This window comes from Dipteris shenzhenensis, chromosome 11 (assembly GCF_047967505.1).
Source record: "Dipteris shenzhenensis isolate YYH24624 ecotype China chromosome 11, Dip_SZ_1.0, whole genome shotgun sequence".
Taxonomy (NCBI): Eukaryota; Viridiplantae; Streptophyta; class Polypodiopsida; order Gleicheniales; family Dipteridaceae; genus Dipteris; species Dipteris shenzhenensis.
Genome location: NC_141606.1, coordinates 32,117,946 through 32,134,478, shown reverse-complemented (window position 1 = coordinate 32,134,478; position 16,533 = coordinate 32,117,946). Strand labels below are relative to the sequence as shown.

Below are 16,533 nucleotides of genomic sequence, written 5' to 3'. Positions count from 1 at the left end.
GACACTTCAGAAGCAATCTATGGTTGATGCATTGCCACCTCTTGAGATACCTCCTCCAAATGCCTGTGAAGGGTGCATTTTAGGCAAGATGCATAGATTCCCCTTCAAAAAGGATGGTTCAGTTAAAGCTGTCCGCAAATTACAGCTTATACACAGTGATGTCTGTGGTCCCATGAGGACTCCATCATTGGGTGGTCATCTCTACTTTGTTACCTTTATTGATGATTACTCCAATTTCACTTGGGTCTTTGGGCTGAAGCACAAATCAGAAGTGTTCATGGTGTTTAAACACTTTTCAGCCATGGTTGAAAATGAAACCGGACTCAAGATACAGACATTGCGCACAGATAGAGGTGGGAAATACTTGTCTGCAGATTTTGATGCTTTTCCAAAAGGCAAGGGTATTGTGCATCAGCTCACAGTGAGGCTGACCCCTCAGTAAAATGGCAAAGCTAAGAGGAAAAATAGAACTCTCATGGAGATGGACAAATGTATGCTGAAAAGCAAACACATGCCTCACAAATTCTGGCTTGAAGGTCTGATGTGTGCCAATTACATTTTAAATCGGGCTCCCACTAAGGCTTTAAAAACAAAAACTCCCTATGAGGTCTAGAATGGGAGAAAGCCTTCAGTGGATCATTTCCAAGTCTTTGGATGCCTTGCTTATGCTCATGTGCCAGTTGAATTTCGGCACAAGTTGTTAGATAAGGCCATTAAATGCATATTTGTTGGGTACAGTGTAGAAAGCAAGGGGTACCATCTCTATAATCCTACTACACGCAAGATCATTATCAGTAGAGATGTGATATTTGTAGAAAATTCAGCTCACACTCAAGTTGAATTTCAAATGCCTTCTTCTTTAGAGGATGTCTTTGAGGGGTTGCTACCCATTGCCTTGGGTTCCCCTACTGATAGTTCTAATGCAAATCAGAATTTACAGCCACCTCCTGATGCTTTAGTTCCACCACAAGATGTCTTGCCATCTGCACAGGTAGTGGAACAGGTGGTGCAGCAAGAAATTGCATACATACATGCAGCAAAAACACTCCCAAACTGGCTGTTACAGACTCTCAGGGAGAGTAAAATTGATGCTCCGTTACCTGGCACAACTCGCAGTGCAGCAAGGCACATGGAAGGTGCTAATTCAGTGGAATCAGCATATGCAGGTACACTTCTTGATGAGGACGATCCTGCCAGATTTGAAGAAGCAAAGGACAATGTGCATTGGATGAATGCCATGCACAATGAGATGCAGTCCATTGAAAAAAATCAGACTTGGGATATTGTAGACTTGCCACCAGGTAAACATGCCATTGGCACACGATGGGTTTTCAAGGTCAAATGGAAGCTAGATGGCTCCATCGATAGATACAAGGCAAGGTTGGTTGCTAAAGGCTATGCTCAGAAAAAGGGCATAGATTATGAGGAGACATTCACTCCTACATCCCGGATGACCACCATCCGATCAGTTATTGCAATGGCTGCACATTAATGTTCATCAGTTGGACATAAAAAAAGCCTTCTTAAATGGAGACTTGCTGGAAGAGGTGTATGTCAAACAACCCCCAGGCTTTGAAATTACAGCAAATGCACTTCAGGTATGCAAGCTAAACAAAGCTTTGTATGAGCTGAAACAGGACCCTCGTGCATGGTATGCTAAGATTCATGCCTTTTCGACCAGCAAGGGGCTGCACAATAGTCCTACTGAGAGCACCCTCTACATCAAGATGGATGGGGGGGAAATTTTAGTCATCCTTCTTTATGTCGATGACTTACTGCTCACAGGGTCCAATGAAGACAAAATTGTAGATTTCAAAGCTGATTTGCAGACCAACTTTGACATGGCAGATTTGGGGCTGCTTCACTTTTATTTGGGGATCCAGTTCTCTCATGAGAGATGTGGCACTGTTATGTCTCAGTCCAAGTATGTGCAGAAACTCTTGGATAGATTTAACATGCATGATTGTAAGCCCATAGCCACTCCCATGGAGCCGGGGCTGAAACTCACAATGCATGATGCAGGAGAATTAGTTGATGCCACACTTTACAGTCAGGCTCTTGGATGCCTCATATATCTCTGCAACACTAGACCTAATATTTAGTTTGTAGTATCTCAGGTGAGCAGGTACATGCATAGCCCAAAAACTATGCATTGGCAGGCAATTAAGCACATCTTCTGTTATTTGCAGGGCATGAAGTCTTTTGGCTTGCTATTTCCCAGGGGGGGTGACTTGCAGATGCATACCTATAGTGATTCAGATTGGGCTAGTGATTATGACACTAGGCAGTCCACTAGTGGCAATTATTTCTTTTTGGGTAAATCTTGCATTTCCTGGTTGAGCAAGAAACAATCTACAGTGGCCACCTCATCATGTGAAGTTGAGTACAGGGCAGCTTTCGTAGTAACAGTTGAATGTGTCTGGCTACGACATCTATTTGCTGATCTTCATACGTCTTTGGAGGGTCCTTCTCCAATTTTCACTGATAGTCAGAGTGCCATTGCAGAGGCAAAGAATCCAGTGTTTCATGCTCGCACGAAGCACATTGAGGTTCACTATCACTACGTCAGAGAGAAGTTGCATGCAGGAGAGATCAGTATGATCTTTGTGTCCACACATGACAACGTTGCAGATATTTTCACCAAAGCACTACCATGTGAAAAGTTTGAGGCATTTCGTAGTGCCCTGAACTTATATCCGTTTGGTGATTGATCAGCCTTGTACATGACATTGGCACTTCAGGGGGGTGTTCGAATTATAGATATAATTCGACAGTGACCAATGTAATTTAGTAAGCTAGTTAGGGGCACTTTTCCCTCTTTAAGAGGTTTTTCCCCCTAACCGCAGTTAGTTCACTAACTATGGTTAGTGACTACTAAGGTTTTGTCACTAGGACAAAACCTTATCTCTCACTCTTTGAGTTGTACTCTTTACACTCTTCTATTGCAACTCAGCTCTCAAGCGTTTAGCTCTCAAGCTCTCACTCTCTTGCTCTCTCTCTCTCCCCAATCTCTCACAAAGGCAAGAAAGGGAGTGGGAGGGGAGAGAAGGAAGGGAGGGAGGGGGAAGGGAGAGAAGTAGTAGGGAGGAGAGGTGAGGAGAGAGGCAAGAGGGAGGGGTACCTCCCCCTCTTATCCTAACCAACACTATTTCCAAACCCCTCCCCTCCCCTCCCCTCCTCGCCTCTCCCCCCTCCTCTTATGTATTGCTCACTTTGTTATACCCCCTTCTCCTATTATACCCTCTTCTCCTATCAAATCCCCCTCCCACGTTAGTCTCACCACTCCTTCACTCTATCATTAATCTCCCTCACGTATCCTAGTGCCACATGTAACTTCCCTATCTTCATCCCTCAACTTTCCCTCTGCCCTCTTGTTGTACTTTCCCACTCCCTCAAAATATTTTAATTTGTTTTCTCTTATCTTTCTTTTTTCAAATTTGCATCTTGTGGGCTATAGTTGGGTGTGAGAGGGTAGATTTAGGTGCATTGGGGGTAGATTAAATAAAATAATAGGTAGATTAGGAGAGATAAAAAAGGCCTTAAAGGGAAAACAAGGAGTTAAAGCAACGCACCATACAAAATGATAAGGGGGCAGAGCACATGGGGTAAGTTAGGTGGGGTTTCTTTTGAATAAAATTTTTCACTAGGTTTAGCCTTTTTTCTTGTTTTTCTTTTCCTTTTTTCCATTTTTTCTATTCTATTTTTCTCTTTCTTGATTTAAAAAATCAATGCAAAAGCTAAAGGTGTTCGTCCGCCTTCCCCAAAATAAAATGGCGCATATCCCCCCCCCCTCGCCCTAAAAAAGAAAACCACACATGCAGAGGTAGGCATTGTTATGCATCAGGATGATGGAACCAACACTTTATACGCCTTCTCAATCTATGGAAAAAATAGAAAAGTCCCATGTGCAAGGCCTAGATACTCCTACAATTCGCATGAGGATGCCATGCCGAAATTTGGAATAACCTAGGAATGCTTTGATTCATGACAGATGTCATGTGAAGCAGAAGGAATGCCACACACACACTTAAAAAAAAAAAAAAGGGAATTGAATGCCACACACACACACACACACACACACATCCTCCTATTGGAAGAGGTGTCAAGAAGTACCTCAATCTTATTAAGGCTTTCTCAATTTATTACATTATTATATGGCAAGGTTGGATAATTAATACCACATTTTCCAAGTTATGTGGATGTGAGTATTGTAACACTTGATAAAGGCAATCAATTATGATAGGTGATGTTCGATAATATGGACGGAAGAGAGTGAGAGATGGCTTGCAGTTATATGCTAAGGATATTTTCACACTTGACCCGAATGTACCTATTTGAGCCATATAAGCTGGAATTCTTTGAGATGCATATGGCAGTAATAGTATTAGAGATAAATAGAGGTCATAAGGAATAGATAATTGAGAGAGCATCAGCTCATTGCTTCTAATTAGTTTAATGAAAGTGAATAACCTCTATAATATGAATGGAACCACCATGGGTCAAGGAAGGTACCATGACTATACGTGAGAAGTATACCCATGGAAGGTCGATTATGGAATTAAGGGTAGATATGAGAAGGCTTTCATATAGGGAATTAAGAGATAAATAAAGGGTATGGCATTTCACGTCATCTTCGAAATCAACCCCCAATAACTAGAACGAAACCCATTGAGGGGCGAGCTACGATATGGGGAGAGAAATCTAGCCTATTATACACTTATAGGAAAATGCAACAAAAGACACAATGGACTATACTAGGGATGTAAAAGAATAGGTCATTGCTCTATGGATATAAAAGAGGAACTCCGAGATATCAACGGCCAACGGCAGCTGACAGGAGACCCCTCCATCAGACTTATAGGCAATAGAGGTGCGTACGTAGAGAAGGGCAGAATTGACACTCGACTAAAGGCTGATATAAATTCGAAACAATGATAGCACTGTATTCGGACTCGATGTTAGGGATTCGCACTAGCTGGGAGGCAGTGGACCGCAGACACGACTAATTGAAGGAAGTACTGGAGGACCTCCTTAGAACCGCAGACACGAGTAATTGAAGGAAGTACTGGAGGACCTCCTTAGAAGGAGAGTACTGCCCAAAGCACTAGAGCATCCAAAGGAGGTGCGGTGCAGAAGACTCCAAGAAACGAGAGCTGGGGAGACTGGGAGGACCTGGAGTCTGATTACTCGGATCAAGGAGGGTGCACAGGCTCCAACTGCAACGCACGAATACTCATGGACCTCCCTCAGGTACTCACTCCGTAAGGAGAGACTTTACTAGTTGGGAACTCGAGAAGGGAGGGATATCTCCATGAAAATCGCGTGTGAAGAGAAGACGGACCAACGTTATAAATCGTCCATGAAGGGATACATTTAGTCTTGTTTCAGCGCAGACGTCATTGGCCATATCTGGGTGGAGGAGTAGTGATAGATTGTCTTCCTAACAGTGAGCTCCTCCTCCAGAGGCTTAGGGAGAGCTGCGTCGGCTCATCCCTCTCGGTCTGTCGTGGTATCTCAATCGGTGTCGGCTCATCCCTCTCGGCCTGATTCGGAGAAGTGACATAGCTCTCTCACTACTGCGAACTACTCCACGCATGCCCAACCAATAGCCAACAGATTGTGCCTCCTTGCTTCTGGGATGCCCAGTGGACCACCGATTGGCTGAGTGTCCCTGTGAGAGCTGTGGTAGGTCCGAGACGATATATATGTCAAGCGGATCTAATGCGATGGAGTCTTGAGAGCCCTAGCAATTTGTCATCACTTAGATCAAAGTGCATAAAAATTCAGTCGGTAATACATTTTGAAAAGCATTTCTGCAACAGTTTTCTCGCCACTAAGGATAGATTATAGACCATGCGATCGTTGATAGCCTGTCATATGGCGCTCTGGGGAAGCTACGTAGTCAGGAGATAAGGCATTGCGGAATGATTTACGTAGGAATAAGGATACTACACGTTGAAACGTCGTGATAGATGGATAGTTCTCTGATTCGTGTACCCCGTGTGGCTTGCAGCTACATATATCTCGTGACTTCGATGTAAGACAAGAGAGAGACAGGAGGAGGTCTCGGTATAGCAACCAGAAATCAAAGCGACCTCCACGTTGTAGAGAGAACTACTATAGCTTGTTTATACAAGAACTCTAGGGATATGCGATAGGAAATATTAGGATAGTACGCCTCTGCCAGTCGGGAAGAAGGGAGGAAGGGCCTTAGAGCTGCAAGTTCACCTCTGGCAAGTATTACACAATAGAGTTCGATGTATTCCTGGGATTTAAACTCAACTGTCGCACTTAGTCTATAAGGATCTTATAGGAGCGTCGTTCATGTGAACATAATACTACGAAAAGGAGAGGGCACATTGCGCGTGGCTCCAAAAAAGCTGCCCACATGTTCACAAGTCTACACGACATCTTCTCGTCAGATCATTTTCCCTTGATACTTATGGTAGAGCTGCTAGGCACCCACTTGACCTCCAAGGGTCTGCTCCCCTTCAAATTAAATACCTCAATGCTGGGAGTGAAAGCCTTTGATGATTCAATGAGGTTTGCTTGGAGAACGACATCAGCCAAGCATGCTAACCCTCCAAACACTTGGAGAAACTGCATAGGACATAAAATTATCCTTGGACATTTTTATGTCCTATTTACTTAGCCCATTGTCTAGAATTATTCAAAACCGTTGATATGGCTCATGCCAAGTGGTGGAGTCGTGGATTTGTCCCAAATTCTCATCCAATCTCCTGCAGTGAGTGATTGTGGGGGGACTTCATTCCAAGGGGCAACATATCTAGGATGATCAGGTGGGAGAAATCGATGGTGATTCTCATAGATGACCTTATTCAATGCATCTGCCCGTGAGGCAACTAGCGAAGGACCACAAACTAGACATGCATGGTAACCCAATGTAGTGAGATCTGAACAATAGACGCAATTAAGAGCTGAAGGTGGGTTTAGGGTGCCACATCGACTGCCTACTCATAATTAAAAGTGCAATGCTTACCTGAATACTCGCCATAGCCTGGGAAGTCATGCATCATCCACATCAAGACTGCTTTATAGTTGAAGTCTCGTTGACAAGGGGGCCTGCTCACATCATGCACCTCGATACCTCTCCAAAGTATCTCTAGCTCGTCAATCAAAGGCTCCAAATAAACATCAGGATTTTTGACTTTATGTTTCCCTAGAATTAGAAGGGATAACATAACATGTCCTTTCTTAATCGCCATAGAGGGTGGAAGATTATAATTCACCAATATCACTGGACATACACTGTAAGAGGTGCTTTTGAGACCAAATGGGTTCACACCGTCCATACCTAATCCAAGTCTCAAGCTCCTAGGTTCTTCTTTGAAGCTTGGCCATGTGTCTTCAATATGCTTCCACATAGGAGTGTTTGTAGGAGTTTTCCACTTGCCATTAGTTGATCGATGGGAGGAATGCCATGACATGAGCTATGCAATGTATTTGCACTTGAACATATGTTGGATGCAAGGGATTATGGAAAAATATTACAGAACCTTACGAGGCACATCCAAAGTTTTGAGATCTGCTCTATATCTTACCTCTCCACAAGTAGGACACTCTCTTGCATCCTTATGTGGTCCACGAAATAGAATGTGATCATTGACGCACACATGGATGCGCTTGTAATCTAATCCTTTAAGAGAGGTCACATGTTGCCTTGCCATATCTCTTGAGGTCGGTAATTTATTCTCCCTTGGAAGAATTTTACACAATAGCCTACACATGAAGATCATAAATGAGAAAAAGCATTCGAGTAATTGACCCACTAGCACAATTCACCATGTTTGCAAAATCGACTTCAAAGCTTACTTGAGTAATGCATTCAAACTTGCATTGCTCCATCCATAGATGCTATGGCAAAAAGGTCGTCTTGCTCCATGCTATCATCCCTACCTGAGGATTGATCGACATATAAATCCCGCACCATATCATCAAACACCTCCTCCTCTACGGCCTCATGAGGTAATGGTGGAGGCCTACTATCACCATCACTCCATGCATCCGTAATGGTCCCTCTGAAGATCCCACCTTATATCGCTGACGCTTCGCCTCCTCACGAGACGAGCATAGGGCAACATATGCGAGTGTGGCATTGCATCTTGCATCAAATTAAAACAGGATCATAACTCAAACACATAAACACCCATAGGTATCTCAATCAAACTTAACTCTTTAATACTTACCATGTTTACGATCGCATCCCATTCTTCATACTTTGAGATGTGATTGAGTGTAATTCTATGTGCACGATACATGTTTCCTCGACATTGATCACATATATATTTGATTTTTTGCTCCAACCACATTTCGCGATGGTGTGAATCATAAATGATTTTTTCATGTTAGTTTCGTTAAGAAGTGAAACTTTAATATTGGCATTGAAAGTTTATCTGCCCTAATAAAAATAAAAATTTAAAACATTCGCTAAGATTTGAAACTTTTTTTCAAAAATTCTAAAAGTTTCGCCAAGATTTACATATTTTATTTAGAAACTCAAATTAAAATATATAAAATTATACTGTGTTTTGTCAATATTGTGAAACTAAAAAAACTAGCTTGATAAACTTTCACCAATATTTTATATTAATATAAAAGTATAGCTTCGATATAAGCATCCATGGTGTGAATATGGAGGGATTCATTCTCATTGGAGCTACTCGTTGAAGATAAAGACATCTTACATATAAACAACCCAAAAAATTTGTTCTTGCATGAGTTGTAAATGTCAAAACTCTATGGAGCATCTAAAACTGCGTCTGTACTATGGAGCATGTCTATATACACGTCTAAAATATAGTTTAGACGTGTTGATAGATGCGCAGACTACGAGTTGATTTTCGAACCTACTTTTAGCACGCTTGCTTTCCTTCACAACTTTTAGCATCGCGTAGCTTGCTTTCCTATTAACAGATAGCTCCGGGCATCCACACTTATCTCCAAGCATCCACACTCATCTCCAAGCTTACACAATCATCCCTAAGCACAGAAGAGAAGAGGGTGAACAAGAAAGAGAAGCAGCTTTGAAGGACAAGAAGCTTCCATACCTCTATCTAAGATAAGTCTCTTGGCAGTTGATCTTCTTTGGAAGTTGCTCTCTTTGGATTCATCCTTTGTCATATGTAAGGAACGGATGTTTTTAGTAGTAGTGTTGTTCTTTTTAGGGTCGGGCGCATGTCCTTTTTAGTTTCTTTGAAAAAGGTGTCTATTGGAGCGCGTTTATGGACGCGTCTAATAGCACGTCTGTATTTTAGAAAAACAAACAACCACGCTGTTAGACGCATCTATAGATGCTCTATGACAGTTTGTTATGTATTCTTCCCTTTCTCCTTCCTTTTCCTTCTCTTTCCCTTCCCCTTCTCCAAAGGCTCCCCTTCTACTTCCAAGAAAAGGATTGCATATTGAATGATGGAAATAAGTGATTGCATGAATGAAGAAAAGGATTGCATGAATGATGTAAAGGGATTGCATGATTGAAGAATGGGATTGCACTCATGAGGAAATAAGGGATTCTCTTTTCCTCTCTTTTCCTCTCTTTTCTCCTTTCTTTCCTTCTCTCTTTTTCTCTCTTTTATCCCCACTTTTTCTCTCTTTTTCTCCTCTCTTTTCCTCTCCTTTCTCCTCTCTTTTCCTCTCCTTTCTCCTCTCTTTTTCTCTCTTATCTCCTTTCTTTTTCCTCCTCTCTTTTCCTCTCTTTTCTCCTCTCTTTTTCTCTCTTTTATCTCCACTTTTTCTCTCTTTTTCTCCTCTCTTTTCCTCTCCTTTCTCCTCTCTTTCCTTCTCTTTTCTCTTCTCTTTTTCTCTCTTATCTCCATTCTTTCTTCTCCTCTATTTTCCTCTCTTTTCTCCTCTCTTTCCTTCTCTCTTTTTCTCACTTTTATCCCCACTTTTTCTCTCTTGTTCTCCTCTCTTTTCCTCTCTTTTCTTCTCTTTTCTCCTCTCTTTTTCTCTCTTATCTTCTTTCTTTTTTCTCCTCTCTTTTTCTCTCTTTCCTTCTCTCTTTTTTACCACGTGAAGCTTCAATAGCCTGACATTGAGCAAGTAGATACAAAATTCTGTCACTCTAATTTAAAGAATGTAGGAGTCTATAAATGCTTGCTCAATGTCAGGCTGACACTCTATTTTTTCTTTTGCATCTCGTGACAAGGGCATGCTCAATGGTAATCTTCTTTTCTTTTCTTTAGTTCATTATGTGGCCATGAAGCTCTTCAGTCTCACATGATCTTCAGAATGCCATCTTTCAGGAGTTATATAACATTATGGGACACCCTTTCTCTCCTGCCGAGTTATACACATACATGACAGGTACTACAAACACCCCCTAGGAGTCGGCAGTACAGACTCTAAACCACCCCAATACCACACCTGTTGAGATTATCCCAGTGGAGTCGAGATAGCCCAGTTGGCTTCAGAGCCGAGCCCCTTCTCTCCCCCTGCAGTCAGGAGGTCCTTCTGCCTTGCAGAGCCGTCAGTGTACTCTCGTGTCATTGAGAGTCACTTCTCCAGCTACGAGTGGCCAACGTACTCCCGTGCAGTCGAGAGTCGCTTCTCCAGCTATGAGTGGCTAGTGTACTAGCTCGACACGATAGGGCAGTAAGCATAGAAGGAGGGAGAGCGGTGGGGGATGCATAGCACAGTGCTTTGGGGGGGGGTAGGGATGGGGACATGGATGATTCAGATGATGCAGACGTGCGAAAGGGTGGTGGTATGATCTTCTATGACATCACTCAGACAGGAGGCATCTTGATGGATGCATGAAGGAAGGACATCATGGCCTTCATGCGCTTTGTAATCGCTAACAATTACAGAGATTGCTTTATTCACTACAAAGACCAGCCAAAAAAGTTAGCTGATGAGACCCTCACTGCTGTCTACTCTAGGTAACCCAATCCCCCCAATGTTCAGTTCATAGATAAATGGGCCAAGTCAAAGATTGTTACGATACTTGCCAATAAAAGATCTTCACTTAAGAGACATACACTAGCCGAGATTGCCAAGAGAGAGGGAGGTCAACCACCAAGGGGCTAGTCCCACACTGCTCACAAGCGTGAGTGGAAGAAAGAAATGAAGGCAACGAAGGCAGACCCCAGTCTGCAGCTCGTGGAGGCCACAAAGGATCCAAATGGAGCAATATAAAAGTGTGCAGTTTGGAGCAAGGGGTGTTAAATCATGGGAGGCCCAATTTATAAGTATCGATCTTAAATTATATTGTTTATGTGGTTTATTAGGAGGTTGTTTCTTTGTACTAACCCCTCCGCAAATTGTGTCATCTTGCAACTTGATATCGTGGGCACGTACCCTACTCCTATCGAGACAGCCTACCACCACCACCATCGCAGAGGAGATACATGGAGGCACTTCTATGATGACGGGTTGATTATTACTGAGGAGCTGTATATTCGGGCTACTGGAGTGCCTCCTAGGTATTTAAAAGTAGTTAAATAATGTCAATATTGTAAGTAAAGATTTAATTTTTTATACATTGATACATATTGTCCCTCATTTACAGGGCCCTGTGATGGTTGATTAGGAGGAAGAAGATGACAAAGAAGGGAATGAAGAAGGGAGCAAAGAAGGGAGCGAGGACGCGAATAACTTAGATTAGTTGTAGAAGTAGTGCTAGCTACTCTTTTTTGTACTTGAAGCCACTGGCTTGGCTTCGTGCCTCTCTTGTATATACACTCCTCTTATTTTTTGTACTTGAAGCCACAGGATGTGGCTTGGCTTTGTGCTATATGTACATACAAGCACTTTTTGAGCTATGAATTAATATACACTCCTTTTATTTTTTTAGCTTTGAATTTCATCATGCAACATTCTATTAATGAATGCCTTGTGAACTAAACGTTTTAGAGTTATAATGTTTTATTCGGAATTGTAATCGTCAGCTATAGATGTGCTTGCAATCGTGCTAATTAAAATGTGGTTAGCTGTAAGAATTGAATTGCACAATGTGGAAATGGAATTCTTGTAACTACATAGCATACACAACATACACAGCACTCTATTCAACCACACTTTTATTAACAAAAAAGATTATGTCAAACATCTATAAGCGCATCTATAAATGCGTCTATGTACGCATCTCTTTGTTTTTAAAAAAATTTTAAGTGAGTGTCTATTTGCATGTCTATAGGCGTGCCTGTTTGTTATATAGACGTGCATGTAGAAGTGGGTCTGTAGACGTGCCAATAGACACACAAATAGACACGTCCATAAGTTCTTTTTAAAGTTAAGAAAACGCGTCTGTGTGCGCATTTGTGGGTGCTTTGTCTTGTTGTGTGGCAATGTCCCACAAGTTCTTTGAGTGAAAAATGTTCGGCATTTTGAACTTTCAAGTGCCATAGTTGTTATCATCGAGTTGCTACTATGATCAATAAATATGAATCATCATGTGATTTTGCCTCGGTGCACCAAGAATCAAAACTTGTAAAAAAATAGCAACTAAGTGTTCAATGATAGCCAGAGGCTTTATAAGGCTTGAAGCAGTGGTGTAAACCGAATGCCAAAATAGTCAACTAGTGACTTTACAAGGTGGCATGTGAGTGCTAAGGTGCAACTGTCCTAAGTCAGTAACCCAAAGTGCCAAGTGACTCAACAAGAGTGAATCTGTCCTTTGTCAAAGAATGGAACATGTGTCGATATGTGTGAGATGAATGCCGATGATAGGTTTCACAGGGACTGACGCGAGTTTGGAACTATTCGGGAATTTTTCGGCATGGCTTCAGATTGGGTTTTAAGGATTATCTCCTGTTAGGTAGCTAGTCCTATAACTAGTCTACACATTGATTGATATGAAAAAACATCAAAAGAAATTCTATCTTGAATTGGTTTGTGATGGGTTTCTTCATATATTTGCATGTGTCTCTAGATGTGTGTCATTTGTGTGTGCCATTATGAGCATGTAAAATACTATTAAAATAGGTGCGTTGTAAGACTAGTTTAGTTGGAAAAGCTTGAAATAGGTCTTTGGCCACCAAACCAGTACTAGGGTCAATCTAGGCCATCTGTCTCTAAAATGCTAAAAATGATCAAGGAATAACTTGAAGTAGGTATGTCAAATACTAAGATTCTCTCAGGGAATAATAGCTCTCTAGGACCTAAAGCAGTGCATTGGTCAATTTAGGCCATCGAGTTGGTCTCTAAAATGCTAAAATATCTCTCTCATGTCTACATGTGAACCAACACAATGGTCAATACCCTTGGACATCAAGAACCTATGTGGTGGTCCTGGACTGGAAGGTAGTGTCTCACTGTTTCCCCTAGGCCAAGTAACCATGAGCTTGTGAATTGTCACATGTCCCATACTATAAGTCTGCTAAGTACAGGTTGCGTGACCACCATGTGTCTTCCCATGTATGCCTATGGAGTAAATGCATGGAGTGCTACGTGTTGAGCTATGCATGGTGTTCACAATGCTGACGCCAAAAAGTTTGAACACATTTCATCTCATCATTATGCCGAAAAAAACTCAGCATGATTGGCCTTGCATTCAAAGTCTCACCCAATAGGCTCCGACTAGCGTGACATGGTGCATTCCCAAATTGGTTCCACAATCTACTACACACAATTGTGCTTCAACCCAAATGTGTTAGCTCATGTCCCTAACTTGCACTTTTATTGTCATGACATGCTTGATCACATGAAGGTGGTGATGAACCATCACAAATTGAAGGTCCAAGATGTGGTGAGTGTAGGGCTATCATATACATAAATAAGATTAAAAGTATGTGAAACAACCCAAACAAGTCCAAGAAGTAAAAGGAGCTAGGGAGATCCAAACTTCCGTCATATTCTTTCATTTTTGCTCTCAAATAATTCTACTTTTTATAACATCATGTGGTTGGTCATTTTTCAATCAATGAGAAGTATCAATACGTATATCAAAACATCAGCAAATGCCTTGTTTGGAGGTAACTCTTTAGTTACTTGTACTCACGGGTGAGAGTGAAAAAAGGTGAAAAGCACGGGTCATAGTTGATGCCCTGGTCATAATAGCTCTACTTAGTTAAGTCTCGGCTTTGTGTTACCCTCTCACCGTTGCATTACCTTGAAGAACTTTGTACCACTTGGAGACGTTGCTACGTGCCTTCCGATTGTTCTCCGATGATGCCTCTACACAGGTCTACTTGGCTTTGCCCCACTCTTTCTTCGGTGTTGGAGATTGTAACCAAACGCCAAATCATTGTACAATCAAGAACAAATGATCTTGCAGTGTGAACTATACTTCAATTCATCAATAAAGGATTGTGAGTATGCAAGACTGAGGTAAGCTCGGCCGCATCATGTTGGTTGATTGTGGGCGAAGATTTTTGGGAATCCAAGAAGCCGTCGTAAACGTAGGACAGAAAACCCCATATGGAGAGGAGCATTGACATTGCCTTAAGCGCAGTAAAATCGTCGTGGAAGAAGAAAGCCGACAAAATGGGCACAACAGGGATCGTGGCAGTCGTGAACACGCAAGAGGTGAGCGACGATGACAGGTAAACGATACCGAAAGTTCCTAAGCCAAAAAGCTGCCATCCTATTGCGCCCCATACGAGGGTCATGCAATATACTACAGGGCCCAGATCGAAGTGACGAAGTTCATGGTGGATGGCACGGAAGGTGCCATCAATCCACATGCCCACCATGGCAAAGATTGTGGCAACTATCGATACCCCGATTTGTAGCTCTAACACCACAACGAAACTGCTGTTTCCAACCAGTTGGTAGGCGAGCTGTGTGAGGGGAAACAGAAGCCCGAATAACGCTGCCGCTAGTATTGTCATCGCGAACCCAATCTTGTACTGTTCCGTCGTTGTACCCAATGGTCTGTCGGAGCTGGCTTGAAGGCCTAGGAGCACTGCGCTCATGGTGATGAGAAACACGGAATTGAAGATGTAGCCCGATAACCTGTGTCGCAGGAGCGCATAGGAGAACACAACGCTGAATACAAGCTGGCTGGAACTGAGAAGGGTGTTGGTAGAAACGGGCATGTAGGAGATGCCCCAGGCGAAGAGCAGGTTATCGATGCCAAGGAGCAAGCCGATTACGAAGCAAGCCAGCAGAAACTTTGGGGTGAGATGGGCGGAAGGGCGGATAGGCAACCACCAATAGCTGATGGCTAGGGGAGGCAAGTAGATTGGCCAGGCGGAGCTCTCGAGCCATGTATACAACCAGCGCTGGGAACCGCCATGGATGAAGTAAAGACGTCCTAAGAGGACGGCAGCGGAACCACCAACAAGGCTAGCCAAGACGCTAGCGATCATGAGCAGCCAGAAGGAAATGCTCCTGCCGTAGATGGCGTTTGGCGGCATGGAGCCGAGGGAATGAAGGTGCTCTGGTTCACTATCTTCTATCTTCTTCAGCTCTCTGCCTTCTTCTATCTTCTATCTTCTGGACTTGTTGCAGAGAACATAATTTGCTCTCTAATTCTGTTCTCTGCCTTCTTTCTTCTTCAGCTCTCTGCCTCCTTCTATCTTCTATCTTCTGTCTTCTGGACTCGTAGCAGAGTTCATAATTTGGTCCCCATGAGTTGCAATTCTTGCAAGGCACAAGGAGCACCAATTGAACCTCCAAATGGTGCTTACTAATAGATGCCACATGCTAGCCCTCCCCGTATGATTTCTCCGCCCAAAGTACTTAATAGGCCTGCAAGCGGTCACAACAAGGAGACGCACATTCATAGAGAGTTACATTTTTTTGTTTTTCCTGTTTTGGGAGGAGAAATCCAATAGCCACACAATTTCTAAGACTTTTTTCAAACGTTTTTTACTTTCAAAAATATGTTTTCAAACAATGAAATCTTTAAAAACACTTACTTTTATTTAGAAAGGTGGTACTTAGTTCACCAAGATTATACCACTTAATAGCTATATTATATACATATCACATGGTAGTAAGAAAACCATGTTTTTGCTCTTGTGGGAGGAGGATTCTTGTTTTTCTTTTTTTTTTTCTCTTTTGGGAGGAGAAATCCAATAGGGACAAAATTTCGGTGATTTTTTTCAAACAAGTCTAGAGGGTCGTTGCCATTTCTCACATTTTTGTTTTCCCTATTTTGGGAGGAGAAATCCAATAGGCACAAGATTTCTGGAAGTTTTTTTAAAGTTTTTTAATTTAAAAATACAAATACCTTTTAAACTATTAAATCTTTGAAAACACTTACTTTTATTTGCCAAAAATGGTAATTAGTCGACCAAGAATGTACCACGTAACATCTCTCTATTGGTATATCATATACATATCACATGGTAGTAAGAAAATGATGTTCTGATGAGTATTGACCAATTTGAGGGGGATTGAGCTGCTCTTTTTAAAATAATTTTTATTTTAAAAAATCAATTAAATCGATTTAAATCATTGTTTAAATCAAATGATTGAACTCCCTTGGAAGTCCTTGCACAAAATTGTGAAAACAAGAGATATTACGATAAGTAAGCATGGTCACCCATTCTCACCCTTTGAAACACCTTCAATTGGCTTGACTATATACATGTCTTTCATATTTAGAAGGATCTACCTTCAATT

General features: G+C 42.0%; 1 pseudogene; it reads right to left on the bottom strand.

Moving 5' to 3' along the window:
- Positions 1 to 14,249: 14,249 nt before the first annotated feature.
- LOC147896915 (purine permease 3 pseudogene) lies at positions 14,250 to 15,320 on the bottom strand (annotated as a pseudogene).
- Between the last annotated feature and the right edge of the window lie 1,213 nt (positions 15,321 to 16,533).